This window comes from Saccopteryx leptura, chromosome 3, assembly GCF_036850995.1.
Source record: "Saccopteryx leptura isolate mSacLep1 chromosome 3, mSacLep1_pri_phased_curated, whole genome shotgun sequence".
Taxonomy (NCBI): domain Eukaryota; kingdom Metazoa; phylum Chordata; class Mammalia; order Chiroptera; family Emballonuridae; genus Saccopteryx; species Saccopteryx leptura.
Window position 1 is genome coordinate 7837761 of NC_089505.1, and position 14594 is coordinate 7852354.

A 14594-nucleotide genomic window follows, 5' to 3' on the forward strand; every position below is an offset into this window, starting at 1 on the left:
GGTGGAATTTCCTTAACAAAATCACTTTCCATCACTCCCTCACTTCTAGGATCCACCCCAAGTGAAACTGGCATAATAAACTGCGCTAATAAAATTCATTCCTCTGAAGTAAAGGGGAATTTCCCGATAGCTCATCCTCAATACTCAGGTTCATAAGAATACCCTAGTCCCAGTGGGACCTCTGTAATCTGTAATGGTGGGCGCGGTCAACACAACAATGAAATGTGAGGATGTGGGGAAGACAGGAGCAGGCAGCAACAACACAAAGTAACAATTCCACAATGTGAGTGAGAGATGGGATGGGGGGGGGGGGGGGACTTGAGTAAGTACAAATATTAACCAAGAATATTGACTAAACATAGGAATAAAATACCCAGACATGACAAAAGTACCACTAACGGTACTGTATTAGTTGAAAAGTATGTAGTTACATGCTGTCAACTTCACTGCTGGTGGTCTGTTTCCCTCTGGCTCATACTTCTCTCTACTCAAGCATCCTTCTCTGAGCTAGGAGGAGCTAGCTGGTGGCCTCCTGAGAGAGAGAATCTTAATGTGCTGTCTTATAAGTCTCAAAGAAAACAGGTTCAATAGGAACTGTTATCCAGAACTATCCCTGCTGAAGGATTATCACAACAAAGTTTTAAGGGAAACTATCAACAGACAGCATGTACCGACTAAGACATTTTACCCTCCTTTCAGCACCAGCACACCCATCCATCACAATGGATTCTTACTGATCCTTACAATGAAAATGCACATCAGCCAAGATTCCTAGTCTGACACTACCATCGGCATGCTGGTCTAGACTTCCTGAGCATGGAGGTGTATTTGATACAGAAACTTCTTGCTTAGACTAAAGAGCAAATGAAGGGTTACAAGGTCAAGCCACACACGTACCTGAGCCGACCAGGAAATAGCCTCTTCCAGCGCCAGGGCCCGCTGGCGCACCTCCCTCTTTAATTTGGGCATACATGCTTTCTGCCTTCTGGTCTTTTTCTTCCACCATCTCACCCACTTCAGGGTTTAACTCCTTTAGCTGAGGGCCTATCTTTAGCAGTTTATCAAGATGAGGTTTGTGTTCAGCAATGGATTCCCTTAGTAGCTATGTAAAGAAAGACAGATTAAAATAAGCATTTTTATACCAGTTTATGTGCGTAAATATTTTGTTAAGAGCTTATACCAACTTTGAGAAAAACAAATGGAATTACTGAATGTCCCAACATTTCATCATTTATAGAGGGGAAAAGCAGCTAAGCCTTGCCTTGGATTCTGATTCTCTACATTGTTAAAAGCCAGTTCAGATGTCCCACCAACCAGGAAGCCTTCCCAGATCATGTCTTCTCTCTCACTCTCACCTCCAGTACAAATTTATCCCACCATCCTCTGTACTCATAAATACTTAAGTGTACTAATTGCAATTTTCATGGGTTAGTGGCTGCCTTCCTCCTGAGACTGAGACAACCAAGCCGGACAAGCTACAAAGAGTCATATTTCTGGTACTCCAGCCATTCCCTGACTTATCTGATGGCTACTTCTAGTTTACATCCTTCCACTTACAGAAAGACAGGGATAGGGATAAGCACAAGCCATAACCAAATAAAATAAACATTAAAAAAGAACCTTTTTACAGTGGTCATAGCATTTGTGGATGTTATAAATCTTCCTTCCATCTTACCCACATGCGGCAAATGCTTTGTGACATTCCTTCCCAGGGCCAGCTGGGGCCTGACCAAATGAAAAGCCACCAGCCACCCCCGAAGTCTAACAGCACCCCGCCATCACTGGAAAGATGCTACGTTCCCTGGATGTTTACTTAGTTCTTTGGTTACTTCTGCAACACAGGTTCCTGATATATAAAAGTGTTCTTTACTTGACTCATATTAAAGAACAAAGGAAATAATTCAGACGTAATACATTGTTATTGTGCAAAGAAATTTTGACTGATTAAGAATTTCATAATGCAGAACTTGAATAGACTGTGGAGCCCATTCTTAGTTCTGCAATTACCTAAAGCTCAGCATGCTCCTTACCCTCATTTCCTCTTGCTGCAGCCTGAGCTGCTCATGATCAATAGCTGATGGAGGTAACTGTGCTATTAGTGCCTGACTTTCCTCAATCCAGGGGCTAAGCTCCTCGTAAGTTTCCCAAAACTGGTTCACCAAGACCTGTGCTCGCTCTAGGAGGGAAGAGCACTCTGAATTGAGCAGACTAATGGCTTCATATTGCTGTATTAGAGACTCTGTCTTTTCCTGTGAACAATAACAACAAAAATACAGGTATATATAAATTTAAAAATCTAAAAAAAGAAATACTAAAATGTTAAAACATTATGAACTAACCTAAGATTATAAGCAATTTTTATTTTCGTTATAGTTACCTGAATTTTCTAACTTTTCTATCACACTCATATATATATATTATTAGTATAATTTTTAAAATATAAAAGTTGTTTCAAATATAGTAAAATAGCACAAACTCAACACAGCAAAATTATCATTTTAGCGAATAACCTTTTACAACTTTGTGTCGAATGATGTCAATGGAGAAAGCCTTTAAGAAAAAAGTAAACTACAGTTAGGAAGTAAAAGAATCCCAAGGCTGTGTCAGCAAAAAGTCAGACACACCTATAAAAATTCTTTGCTTTAATAAAGCCACATAAAAAATTGTTGTTGAGCTTGACCAGTGTTGGCACAGTGGACGGACAGCACATCGACCTGAGACACTGAGGTCCCAGGTTCGAAACCTCAAGGTCACTGGCCTGAGTGCGAGGCTGCCGGCTTCAGCATGGAATCACAGACAAGATCCCATGATTGTCTGACCAGGTGGTGGCGCAGTGGATACAGCGTCGGACTGAGGTGCAGAGGACCCAGGTTCGAGACCCTGAGGTGGACAACTTGAGCGCGGGCTCATCTGGTTTGAGCAAAAGCTCACCAGCTTGAACTCAAGGTCGCTGGTTCCAGCAAGGGGTTACTCGGTCTGCTGAAGGCCTGCGGTCAAGGCACATATGAGAAAGCAATCAATGAACAACTAAGGTGTTGCAATGTACAATTAAAAACTAATGATTGACGCTTCTCATCTCTCTCCATTCCTGTCTGTCTGTCCCTGTCTCTCCCTTTCTCTGACTCTCTGTCTCTGTAAAAAATAAATAAATAAAATTAAAAAAAAAAAAAAGATTCCATGGTTGCTGGCTTGAGCGCCCTGCTCAGGGTACATAGGAGAAGTAATCAATGAACAGCTAAGGTGCCACAACGATGAGTTGATGCTTCTCATCTCTCTCGCACAAAAAAAAAACACAAAAAACCTGCTATACTAATGTTTACCTGAAACCTATGTGTTCTTATTGGCCAATGTCACTCCATTAAATTTAATTTCTAAATTAAAAAAAAAATTGTTCTTATCTAGCTTGACATTTTGCCTATTTACACATCTGCAATGCTTATCTTTTAATAGCTTAGAAAAATATCTTCCCTCATAAAAATCATCCAGAAAATTATTAATCTTTCCTGGACTAATAAGCCCATTTCTCCCTTTTCACAAAGCAAAAAAACTCCTCATCCTAACCAAATATTTATAAAATAATCTCTATTCACCATCATCACATTGCATCATTCCACTCGACTTGGAAGAGTAGGTAGAAACTCCCCTAGTCATACTAAGCTAAGATGATTACATTAGTTCAGGACACGCTGGATACATCAGTGTTATACTTACCTTCTGTACCTGCAGCTGAGCTGTGCTCTGGTCCTGTTCCAGGCGAATTGGACCCAGGGCCATCAGCTTCCGTTTTGTTTCCGCAACCCAAGCTAGTTCTGCATCAGCAGCTTGCTCACACTATACACATATTGAAGAAAAATGACAGATTATATACAGCCACAGTCTTCCTTTTTAGAATTCAAGTCAAGTTGCAGGCATTTTAGAATTGCTTATACTTCAACAAATATGAGTTGATCTTATACTAATCAGTGTTTTTAGGAGGCTGTGGACTTTCTGTCAATCCTGAATAATAGTTTTAGTCATGTTTAAATAAAATCTAACATGGCAGCAGATAGCTGAGTGAAATTAACTTGGAAATACTTAGTTGAAGACGCTTAAGACCCTCGGAACAACACAATCTTTACACAGTTATGCAGTAACAAAAAAAGTAAGAACATGTTCTACATGACTGTTGTTTGTAAACGTCCTTGAATCTTTCATCTCTTCCTCTTCAACTCTGCTAACCTACACTAATATTTAAGAGAAAAGAAAGCTCCCACGCACAATACATTTTATACTCAATTATCTGGCCAAGATAAATGATCTCAGTAAAGACATACTGGGAATGCATCTGGAGTTAGGGCAAACTTCTGTGTGGTTCACAAAGCTTTTATTTATAACGATGAATCCAAGGAGTCGTGTTATATTATTTTTGAGACTCCAGCACATTAATAGGTGCATATCCTGCTACAAAGAAAAGCAACTAAACTTTTTCAAGAAAGTAAGAGGGAAAAAAGATGGTGGGAAATATAATACCTATGTTTAAAATTAAACACCTATGTTTAATATTAAAGTATTAATGTTTATAAACATTACCTGTTGTGATCTCTGAGTAGCAGCATCCATTTCATCCACCCTTTGTCCAACAGTGTCACTGACCAGCTTGTCCTGCTCATGGGCAATGGACACCAGTTTATCCAGCCCGTCTCTGGCTCTCCAGGGCACCAGCTCTAAGAGAGCACGGCTCACCTCATTCACTGTGTCCAACACCAGCCTGTGCTCCATGACCTCCTTCTCTAATTCCTAAGGAGGGAAAAACATTTTGAGGCCAGACCTTGCTAAATTAAGCACATTAGCAGCTGTGCTGGGGTAAAGTGGTATCTCTGCCACACATCTCAGCAGGGCTTTGACCTCCTTCCTTCACTTATTTCTTCTTGTCTCAGATTTTGCAATCATTCCAAGCCTGACTTTAGGCTTAGATGCTGCTTAGAACTGTCTGCAAGACTTCTTGAGCCAGACCGTCTGCATTAAAAAAATAGTGTTTCTTCCTTTTCCCCCCTTACTTCAATAGAAATGATAGTTCTTTACCCTTAGGCATTTAACTCAGTAAGTACCTACTTCAGTGCATTTAGAACTGCACTAGATCCTGCATGAGAATCAAACACAACACGAAGCACTCTTTAGAGAATGAACCAGGAAAGCAAATTCTAAAATGTTATATACAAAGCAAACTTCCCAGGAATTGAGATTCAATCTTTTTTCTTCAGACTGAAACAAGTGGTCTTATATCAATCTCTATTTATGTCAAATCTTCTGTCAGTGAATAAACAAGAAAGGAGGCAGGCAGACATTTTTGGTTTAGATTTAAAGTAGACAAGGTTTGTGTAAAAACTTTAGAATTTAAACTTAGATTCTGGCTAAGAGGGAAACGTTTTTTTCTTCTACAGTGTGAAATGAAATGTCAGCTTACCTTCTGTCTTTGTTGAAACTGAGGTATCCGCTCCCCTGTGGGGGACTGTCCTCCACTAGCTGCCAGCTCTTCATCCACCTCCTTCAGCCACCCGGTCAGCTCCTCATAAGTAGACTGGAACTTCTTGGCCAGCTGCCGGGCTTGCTCTAAAGTTCTGAGGGCCTTAGAGCTAGTGACTGTGAAGTCTGCGTAGCGGGTCTTTATTCCGTCCAGTTTCTCTTAGAGAAACAAAACCTCTTCACCTGTGGGAGACCGCACACAATTATTCGTATTAAAGACAACATGAGGAACTCACCTTCTGGGCATGAGGGAGTCCCTTAATCCCCCTTCCTTCAGAGCAGCGCTTACATTTTATAGATGCTCTCTCCCTATGATAGTGACTTCACCCACCATCCCACATTAAAGAAGGAGGGAAATAAACCCTTTAATCAATAAAAGAAGCCACTCCCGAGATTATTAAGATTTGAGTCCAAATGCAAGTGTTTCTAGATATTCCCAGAACCTTCCAGTAAATACTGGCTTTCAATATATTGGAGGGAAGTGGAGTCATCATCTATAACCACAACAAAGTTTTTTCGTTTTCAAAAGGTTAAGCAGGAAACAGGAACCCAGGCTGAGGGCTGCCCAGTGGGTAGAGTGGGCGTGGGTGAGGTGGGGGCCATGACAACATGGTAGTAAAATCAGTGAACTAGGCCTGACAAGCAGTGGCACAGTGGATAGTGCGTCAGACTGGGATGTGGAGGACCCAGGTTAGAGACCCTGAGGTTGCCAGCTTGAGTGCGGGCTCATCTGGTTTGAGCAAAGCTCATCAGCTCGGACCCAAGGTCGCTGGCTCGAGCAAGGGGTTACTCAGTCAGCTGAAGGCCCATGGTCAAGGCACATATGAGAAAGCAATCAATGAAAAACTAAGGTGTCGCAATGAAAAACTAATGATTCATGCTTCTCATCTCTCTCCTTTCCTGTCTGTCCTATCTATCCCTCTCTCTGATTCTCTGTCTCTGTAAAAAAATAAAAAAAATAAAAATCAGTGAACTATTAATAAGTAAGCTTGTATATCTAGGGAAGTGGCTAATGCAGGGTGCTTCTTTCCCTACGTTATGTGATTGTATATACATACAGAATGCTACGAGATGCACTTTTCAAAGTACCTGTGGTTTGTTTTAGAAGAGCCTGACTGTTTTTAATAGCTTGATCTACATTCTTCTTTCTGTTAACAATTTCTTCATTCAAAGCCTGAATGGAAAGAAGACCATTAATCCTAAAACTACGGCACAATAAAAAGAAATGAGACCTTTAAGAGATGAAATTGAAAGTAAACAGATGAATATCAGTCTAGTTTAAACATCAGATATTTGACTCCTTCATTATCTCTTTAGTTATACCATTAATTACTTAAAATAATTAAATCAGATATATACAGGCAAGTGTTTTTTTATACTGATGAGAAGAGTTTTGGGATTCAATCAGTTTTATCAATTTATTGGTACCAAACCCGAGCCCAAGAAAGGTAAAGTAGAATTCAGCAAAATTATTTATATGTGAAACAAAGAATAAGACGCTTCAAAAGAAGAAAGCAAGAAATAGGCAGATTTTAATCCTGGTTAAAAACTCTCAATATCTGAAATCAACGAAGCAGATGGAGTTTAGATTACTAGACAGAAAAGTAAAACCCTCCCTGCGTTTGCTCATTTTTGCCATCCCAAAACAAATGTCATGAAATGAAATTTAATGAACCTCACTTGATGAACTGAAAAGGGCAAACTGTTCTAAGGCAATGCAGAACCCCTGGAATTTGAGCATACAGGTTCTGGAACTGTTTTAAGAGTTATAGCTGTATAATTCAAACCCTGGGAACTGTTCAGGTAATCTGGTTTTATGAAAGCTGCTTTTCAAATGGAAACGGAGCAGTACATTACCTAATGAGGTAAACGGAGTTGGAATTGAGATGGCCCCTGACTATACTCTGAACCATTTTCTAGAATTCCTAATCCAGACTGTAAAGTACAGATATTTCCATGGACTCATCAGAAAATAGCTAAGTTCTTAGCAACAAGTCTGTAAGTATGCACTTGTGTATGAAGTTGAAATGTTAGGAATAAAAAGAAATGAAGAGAAACATGAATCAAAATGACAAAATAACTAGAAACACAACCAATAAGAATGGAAAACATGAATACCAGGTGGTCAGCATGCTGTTTCTGCAGGACATCCTGTCTGTAATCCTTTACAACACTGAACTGAGCTTGTCCTCAACCTCAGCCAGCCAGTTGAGCACCTCCTCATCCTCCCCCGAACCGTCTAGCGTTAAACAGTGCTTGTTCAAGCAGGGCTGCTTTTCGACAGCACGGGTCTTGAATCTCACTGTATCGGGCCTGCAAGGAGTCTCGCTTTTCTGAGAGCATTCCCTGTTCCACAGAACATGCCAGGGAGGAGAGGGAATGCCCAATTTTCACTGCCTGGTGCACATCTGTTGCATGGCTTTCTATTTCCTCCTCCAGAGCCTGGAAATCCAGATGGAAAAAATGAATAACAGAAACAAAATAAATGAAAAGTAAACATGAAACAATGAATAAATGATGTAATAAATTAAATAATAATACAAAAAAGTTTACCTACTGAAGGGCAAATATAACACAAGAATTGTGTTTTTCTTTTAAATGGTAGACTATTAGTGGATATCTACCAAAGATGTGAGTACTCCAATTAATAATGTGACTATATTTTAAACTTTAAAGACCTCCTCAAAATACATATTCTAGCATGTTGAAGGCAGTTTCCTAATTTCCAGGGCTTCTGATTCCAGTTTTTGTTTTCACTTACTGTAACTACCACCTCCTACCTTGTGCCAGATGATCTGTTGCTGTATTTTGGTGGTCTGAGGGCCAACAGGTTCAGAGTTAGCAAGCTTTTTCTCTGTGACAGATAAGAAGTCAGAAATAGGATCAGCTGTCTCGCGGAACAGTTTGGCTAGAACCAGGATATCTTCCAGCTGTTTTTGCCTACGCAAATACATAGAACAAATTGTTAAGGCAAAAAAAGTCACATTAAAATGGATAACAGAACCTGACCTGTGGTAGCACAATGGATAAAGCTTCGACCTGGAAATGCTGAGGTCGCCGGTTCGTAAACCCTGGACTTGTCTGGTCAAGGCACATATGGGAGTTGATGCTTCCTGCTCCTCCCCCCTTCTCTCTCTCGGTCTCTCTCTCTCTCTTCTCTCTCCCTCCATCTCTCTCCTTTCTAAAATGAATAACTAAAAAAATTAAAAAAAATTTTGAAATGGATAACAGTATAACAGTACTGTATTCAGTAAAAGATCAATCTTACTCAGGCACATTGAGTTCCAATCGTAAACAAAACACGCATATATAGCATTCAGCTGTTTTAAAGGTCTTCAAAAGTATTACCTTATTTTGATTTTGTCATAACCTTGCAGTGTAGGCAGAATTATTATCTCCCTATTACAAAAGAGAGAACCAACCCTGGAAGCCTAAAGATTTGTCCAAGGTGCCCAGTGAGTTGAAAAAGTACAGTGAAGACGATATCAGACCTTCTAATGCTCTTTCTGCTTTGGAATGTAGCTCATGTATCATCTAAACATGAGACCAAAATACAGTTTAAAGGAGTAGGAAAAGCATCAGTTCCCATTTTTCTCTGTCACTACTACCTTCACTTGTGAGTGAAGAGAATAGAGCATTTGAAAAGCAAAGGCAGACTGTGAACTAGACCTTCCTTCCCATCTCTCCAAATCTAGTAAGGCTTCTAGTAATTTCAAGCCCCAGAACATAACTTTGAATTCAGATTTAAGAAAAAAAAAAAAAGAGGAAAAAAACCACCCCAAACCAAACAAATAAAACAAAACAAAACAACACCACCACCTCAGACTAGCTAAATTTGCCAACACAAATGGTAGAATCATGGACTTTATTGCAAACTTGGAATCTTAAATCTTATTTAATATAACAATCCATACTAAGCTTGGGTTTTAAGTTCCCTCAGATTAAAAACAGAAAATTACAAAGGGGAGAGGAAGCCTGAATGTTGGAGGCAGTCTAATAAGGAGAGCCACCACAGAACTCTATTGGCACACAGATTAATAATAAAGGCCATAATGATGACTTTAAAGCAGTGGATCCCAACCCCAGGGCCGCGGACCGGTACTGGTCCGTGGGCTATTTGGTACTGGTCCGCAGAGAAAGAATAAATAACTTACAATATTTCCGTTTTACTTATACTTAAGTCTGAACGATGTTCTCTTTTTTAAAAATGACCAGATCCCTCTGTTACATCCGTCTAAGATTCACTCTTGACGCTTGTGTCAGTCACGTGATACATTTATCCGTCCCACCCTAAAGGCCAGTCCGTGAAAATATTTTCTGACATTAAACCGGTCCATGGCCCAAAAAAGTTTGGGGACCACTGCTTTAAAGCGTTAAGAACAGACTAACTCCTCTATCATTTGAAAAGGCTCAGGGGTATAGGATGCACTTTAGTTCAGCAAACCTTTACCGAAGAGCTCCTTTCTGCCACTTATTTCAATAAGACATGATTTAAATATAAAAGTATGTCCTTTTAATTATCTGGAAATTCAATTATGTTTAAATATTTAAAAAAAACATTTCTAGATGCCATTTGTAAGTGTCAACATAAAGTATAGAATTTCCTTTCTTAGTTTATACCAGCCTTCAAAATATATCTTTAATTAATACGACTAGCCTGACCAGTGGTGGCACAATGGATAGAGGGTTGACCTGGGACACTGAAGTCCCAAGGTCAAAACGCCAAGGTTGCCAGCTTGAGTACAGGCTCATCAGCTTGAGCATAGGGTCAAGAGCTTGAGCATGGGATCATCAAAATGATCCCATGGTCACTGGCTCGAAGGCCAAAGGTCACTGGCTCGGCTTGAGTCCCCCAGTCAAGACACGTATGAGAAGCAATCAATGGACAACTACAGTGACACAACTACAAGTTGATGCTTCACTGGTCTCTCTCTCTCTTGCAAACAATGACATTATTTTAAAGATTAATATTAAACTAGAATTTCATTTTTAAAAATTGGCCCTAATTTGTCTTTCTGATTCATCTCTAATTTTGGAATCTGAAAGTGTGAAAAACTCAATATATACAGGACTTGGGGTGCAAAGAGAAAACCTACAATAATATAGACATCGAAAATCTAGTATCAAAACTCTAAATTAGCCTGACCAGGTGGTGGCACAGTGGATAGAGAGTCGGACTGGGATGCGGAGGACCCAAGTTCAAGACCTCGAGGTCACCAGCTTGAGCGTGGGCTCAGCTAGTTTGAGCAAAGCTCACCAACTTGGACCCAAGGTTGCTGGCTTGAGCAAGGGGTTACTCAGTCTGTTGTAGCCCCACGGTCAAGGCACATATGAAAAATCAATGAACAACTGAGGTGCCACAATGAGAATTGAGGCTTCTCATCTCTCTCCCTTCCTGTCTGTCTGTCCCTCTCTCTGTCTCTCTCTCACACACAAAAAAATTATTATAAGTATGATAGGAAGCCTTTGAATAGTTGTGAGCAGGAGCACAACGTGATACAATTTTCTATTTTTTATCTATTGTAAAGTACAAAATTTCACATTTTAGTAGTTCTAAAATTGAAATATGTCTGACAATCAATGGCATTTGCACAGTTAGCAGTTTCTTTTTTTGTTTGGTAGTGCATATCATAGCTGGTGTCTGAACCTCCGAGCCAGGTAGTATGTTCTAAGGCTGAGTCTGCTACTGTGTGGAAAAACAGCCTGTGGGGCAGGAGCAAGAGGCCAGCTCGGAGGCAGTGGAGCAGTTTAAGAAGAGTCCTCGCGTAGATGTAAACCAGGGAAACGGTGGGGGGGCGGGGGGGGATGAGAGGTAGTCAAATACAAGACACGTTGGAAGATGGAGCCAGTTTGTGAAGTCCAAAGACTGAACACAAAGCTTAAAGCAAAGAGAAATGTTAAGGGTGACTCTTGGGTTTTTGTCTCAGCAAGTAGGAAAATGGTGACACTCTATCCTGATATAAGCAACATGGAGAGAAAACCCAAATACTGTTTTGACATGTTAAGTTTAGGAGGCCTGGGGGTCATCCAAATGAAGCTTCCTCGAATCACGGTTCATGTCTGGCACCTCCCTGAGCATCCTGAAATGCAGGGCCAGGAGCAGTGCACATCTGCACCAGCTGAGGGAGGGGCCAGCCTGGAGCAGAGGAGCGACAGTGAAAAACCTGCAGCGACAGTGCAGGTGTTCCTATGCTGGCGACCACTACGTTCCCTTTGGGGCGTGGTAGTTACCTTTACAATAGTGGAGAACTGCTGGGAAAATTTTTGACACTGGTCCAGTTTTGTCTGATTTCTCTGAGTTTCTGCAAACAGATCCTAGGAACCAAAATATCACAACATTAGCTTTGTCACTGAAACCACTGAAATGATTAATAAAGAAAGAAAGAACATTTATTAGGTTCTAAGGCAGTTTTCAAACCTTAGCATCATCAGAATCACCTGGAAGACAGCCTATAACACAGAACAACTCCAGAGTTTCTGACTCAGTAGGTTTGGGTTTGGGTTCGAGAACTTGAATTTCTAACATGTTCCCAGATGCTAGTCTGGGGCACACACTTCAAAGAGCACTGTTCTAAGTACTTTACACGCATCACTTCACTTAATCCTAACAACTACAACTGTATGAGGTCAGCTGAACAAATAACCGACTATGTCCATTTTATTGACGAGGAATGTAATACTGAGAGATTAAGCAATTTGCTCAAAGGATCATAGTAAGTGAGTAAACCAGGATTGGTATCCAGGCAACCTAACTGTAATGCCAAACAAAACAAAAAACCCCAAAATACCAACAAATAAAAAGTGCTCTGAAAGAAGACATTTTCTTACACTCATAGCTTTTCTCCATATTTTAATCCTAGTAAAATAAAATTTAATATCACGAAACAAAATAAACCAAAGTCCTTTTAACCTGTCCATCAAATGATTTCAATAGATACTCAGAAATTTAGGATTAAAAGGGACCTTATAGGTCATCTGGCCTGTATGCAACACCAGCATCTTGAGACAATCCTGCTTGAACCCTTTTCAGGAGACAGGGCTCAGAATCTCACATTTAGGGGAAGCATAACTGCAAGTACATCATCTTTAGCTATGATGAGCTAACCCTCCCCCAATCTCCACCATGCTACTGCCACACCCAGCGTCTGCTGGCTGAGCTGCTCTAAGAGCACTCTGCTGTCCTCTGCCTGGCCTGGCTTCATCATTTCCTGCTGGACAGTCGTTTCCTCAATCCACTTGATAAGAGTTCCATGGCAGGCTCGGTAGTCTCCCAGAACTTCCTGGACACTTTCTAGTTCCAATTGGCTGAAGGAGCAGAGAAAAACTGCTATGAGGTATCTTGGTGTCAATGTAATAAAGTAAATGAGAACTCCCTTCTTGGCCTGTACCTCCAGCTGAGCTTGACCACACAGGATACATCTTTATTTGTGGGAGAAAGCAGTACAATCCTGAGAACTACGTAGGAGCCCAGTGCCCTGTGGGGTAAAAAGTGGCTCTGGGAACTGTCTGCGACCTGGCATCCTATGATAATCCTTGTCAAATTTTTAATGAGATTTCCCAGGATTACCAGGGTTGCCCATAGGTAGTACTGACTGTACACTTCTGTCCCTGAATGATGGGGTGCCTATCAGATTACTCCAGCTGTAATTTATGAATCAGTCATTTCTTGGGGAGGATGATGAAAGAGTGGGTGACAAATAGTACCTATTTACTATTAATTTCAGTGCATTTTTTAAAAATATCATTTTTGTTAGCCTAGCTCATCCTTGGGATAGTAATTCAATTATACAGAATCAATCCAAACTTATTTGAGTTTCTATAACTCCTCACCCTATGTGTTTGCCTACCCAGCCGAGCTTCAGATAGGCAGTTTTCTATCTTTCCTATTCAAATCAGTCATCAGAAATAGGACCTTACGTTATTGAGATAAAAACCACCTAGTTAGCAAATGAAAGGAAGCAAGAAATTCTGCAAAGGCCCACTATGAAAATGGTTTATATTTAGATTCAAAGCTAGTAAAACAAGACCTGAACCTCGGGTTCTGTCCTTAAGAGATCACCAGGTCACCTTTCCAGGCTGTATTCTAAGTCAGCACTGTCATCATGACTTAATTAGGTAAGACAAGGGACAAAGGAGAGGCACTACTTAATAGAACTATCACTGCTGACTCAAAAGCATGTCTCAAGTCTGCTTTGGGGCTGGTGGTCTAAACTTCCTGTTTCTCATCTTTTCCAGAATTCATCGTGACATTTCATTTCTACCTCTCCCTACCAATTCCTGCGTTTAAACAAGAATACGCAGATATTATTATTTTTGTTTAAAACCTACTCCCTGAACCCTGATAGGAGAAAAGGGTAGGGTCACTACCCTGAGACACTCACCGGGTCTCAAGCTGGGCAATGACCCGGTGCCAACGCTCCTGCAGCTGGGAGCCTTTCTCCTGATAGCGCTCCACATCCAGGTTTCGCTCTGGGGTCAGACAACTCAGCTGCTCTGCCACCACCTTGGCCTTGGCAATTTCCTCATCCAGGACTGCAAACACTGAATTCTTGTCTTTCACATCACTAAGCCAGTGCTGTAGAAACACAAGCAGAGCAACACAAGATTAAAAATATTCCACGCCAAAAAAAAAAAAAAAAAAAAAAAAAAAAATTCCACGCTAAAAAGTAAAAAAGACTCAGACTAAGGTAGGCAGCAAGGACATGGCCGACAGCTGGCTCCCATTATAGCTGTGATTATTACTTTACATTATCCATAACAGATTTACTTATTGCTCAGTTCTTACACATGCAGAGAGTACTTTCAGAAGTGCTAACTCATACTACTATTAAAAAAACCCTATTAACTGGAGCTCAACATGTATTTATAGTCTTTCCGTTGTTGGCCTGAAGGTGTGTCAATAGGCCAGATACTTTGTCCAGAAATTACTTGTGTCTGTTTTTTCCCCTTCATCCCCTTCAGTGCAATTTCAGAATTTATTCAACCACTCTCTTACAGATGGCATTTAGGTTACTTACATACTTGGCTATTACAAACAAAGTCGTCTTTGTTTAATTCTGTCTTCATCTTTGTTGTATGTTTTAGTCCTGACA

General features: G+C 40.5%; 2 long non-coding RNA genes across 3 annotated transcripts; both read right to left on the reverse strand.

The window, feature by feature from the left end:
- Window positions 1–2036: 2036 nt before the first annotated feature.
- On the reverse strand, window positions 2037–5509 carry LOC136398682 (uncharacterized). The gene is made up of 4 exons (XR_010750032.1): window positions 5444–5509; window positions 4570–4776; window positions 3712–3831; window positions 2037–2239 (listed from the first exon to the last, which is right to left on the reverse strand). It is a non-coding gene; the product is annotated as an uncharacterized lncRNA (long non-coding RNA).
- Window positions 5510–7696: 2187 nt separating this feature from the next.
- LOC136397099 (uncharacterized) lies at window positions 7697–14075 on the reverse strand. Of its 2 annotated transcripts, XR_010749840.1 has the most exons (5): window positions 13884–14075; window positions 11734–11817; window positions 8542–8683; window positions 8283–8442; window positions 7697–7944 (listed from the first exon to the last, which is right to left on the reverse strand). It is a non-coding gene; the product is annotated as an uncharacterized lncRNA (long non-coding RNA). The 2 variants fall into 2 exon arrangements; XR_010749841.1 differs by lacking the exon at window positions 8542–8683.
- Between the last annotated feature and the right edge of the window lie 519 nt (window positions 14076–14594).